This window comes from Physella acuta, unplaced genomic scaffold (genome assembly GCF_028476545.2).
Source record: "Physella acuta isolate Inbredline_101_S28 unplaced genomic scaffold, ASM2847654v3 ptg002748l, whole genome shotgun sequence".
Taxonomy (NCBI): domain Eukaryota; kingdom Metazoa; phylum Mollusca; class Gastropoda; family Physidae; genus Physella; species Physella acuta.
The window spans coordinates 10,001-12,500 of record NW_026734174.1 but is presented as its reverse complement, the minus strand read 5'-3'; positions in this window follow the sequence as shown (position 1 = coordinate 12,500).

Sequence of the window (2,500 nt, the reverse complement as noted above, 5' to 3'; positions counted from 1 at the left end):
CCGGGGGGCGGCGCGGGGGTGTCGGGGCGCATCTACGGGGCTCACTCGCGCGGGCGCCACACTTCCGGGGGGCGCCCCAGGTGGGGTGCCAACTTTGGCGCCCCCGACTAAGGGGCCGCCCCCACTGCGGTTACACGCTTTACGACCACCCACCCGCGTTCCCCACCCCAGGGGGCATGCGAATCACCCGCCAGGGGCGTTCTGGGACCGAGGGCGCCGCTCCGGCACAAGGGGGAGCCAAAACGCCCCGAGTTCCCCCGCGGCCACCTCGACACCTGGGCGGGCGGCGAGGGGTGTCCTGCGATCGGGGTGGGGAGCTCTACCAGAATCACCCGCCAAACTTCACCGGGGGCGTCTCCCGGCGCCCCTGCGCTCGGGTGACGAACAGCGCCCCGGGCTATCCCGGGCGCCCTATGGCGTCCACCTTCGATCGGAAGGGTGATCTCGACTCGGGCTGAGGCGGGCCACAACAATCCGCGGTCACATCGGAGCCGTCCAGGCTAACGAGGCCCCGGCTCACGGGTAACCCATGGGGCTGGACCGGGAGTCCGCCGTTAAAGAAGAAAGAAATGTAGTGCAAACCAGAACCAGTTTTTTTTATTTATTTTATAACTCGACTAATAATCGTCACAAAATTATAAACTTGGTACCTACGGATAGCCCTGGGCCCAACCTAATACAGGATGTCCATAACTATGCGCTAATTAAATAATTAATGGGTATTAAGGTCGGTCTTAGTAAATTGCTATATAAAGTCTAAGACCAGAACCAGTATTTTAAATTTATTTTATAACTCGGCTCCTAATTGTCACAAAATTTAAAAATTGGTACCTATGGATAGCCCTCGGCCCTACCTAATACACCGTGTCCATAACAATGTGGTAATTAAATATTTACTGGGCGTTAGGGTCGGTCTTAGTAAATTGCTATATAAAGTCTATATAAAATTTTACGAATTTAAAAAAAAAATTCCTACCGTCAAAAATAGCGACGCCTAGACCACCACACCTGTTCTGACGTTAAATCCTACTTGCACACACGTGTGGGAATAGATTAGATATCATCTAGAGATAGAATTCCTAATTATTTAATTAAAATAGAGACTCTAGATTTAATAGTTGTGTCATAGTTACATTAAGTCGAATTAGCGAAGCGGAGGCGGGAACTAGATTCTAGATCTAACACTTCGATTGCGATGAAAAAAAAATAGCTTTATTTTAAGGCCGACAAGGCAAATACGGTTTAATTAATATTAAAGAAATAAGTCCGAACACCTACCTTAAGCGAATCATCTACACAACACATGACTAGAAATAATACACGTCCACACGAAGAGCGATTGAAACGGTGACTGCAACGGTGAAAACTTGTACGACGGAAACATGGCGCCTAGGTTATGCCTACTTCCGGTCTGATGAAAATTTTTAATTCATTTTAAATTTTGCGCTCTATTTCGTCCGCGCTTGTCCACTTAAACTCTACAGAAAAGATAGTCTATATAAAAATAATTCCTAGAAGACAATTTTATGAGAGATCACCCACATTTATTTACCCTGCCTGTCTACCTTAGGGTTAGAGTTTGAATTTTTCTAGATTCAAGCCAAATATGCCGTGTCGATTAAACGACGACGTACATAACAGAGCGAAGACAATGAATGGTTCCTTAATTAACTATAATTACGGTCCTAATACAACTACAATTCACCATAGTACTAATATGTATGTGTATTGTTGTTTTGGGAGTTCTGTCATTACATTTTAAATTATAAAAAAAACGGGTTTACGATACACTTCATTACGCCGCCGATCGTGGTTTTAGATTTAAATTTGGTCGGATTCGGTTTATTATTAATTTATATAATACTTTATACATACTTTAATTCATTAAATACATTTATCTATGTATTTATTTCATTAGTTAAGTATTTGTTTAACTAAAAATTATCAATTTAAGGCATAACAATTACAGAAAACGATTGTATTTGAGATAAGTCTTATCGAACCATTTAGTAGCTGGGTCGGTTTATTATTAATTTATCTAATACTTTATACATACTTTCACTCATTAATTACATGTATATATGCATTCATTAAATCATTTAAGTATTTATTTCATCAAAAAGTATCGATTGAAGGCATAACACTGATAGAAAACGATTGTATTTGAGATAAGTCTTATCGAACCATTTAGTAGCTGGTTCGCGGGTCGGTTTTATTCCTTAACTCTAGATTTAAGTCTATCGTGTTTAATTTCAATTTAATTTATCACAACTTTTAGATTTTGTACTAGATTAAGCTACATTGAAGCTTATTTTTCACTATTTAATCAATAGAGGATATTATATAATATTTTTAAGTCTAATATTACGCAGCCGTTTGTTAAATCTAGTTTTACAACGACGACTCGCGCGATTTCGGTTTGGTTTTAAAACTTAAGTTCATTGATTCTTAAAATATATATTCCAGTTAGAATAGAACTGAATACGTACCACATGATGTA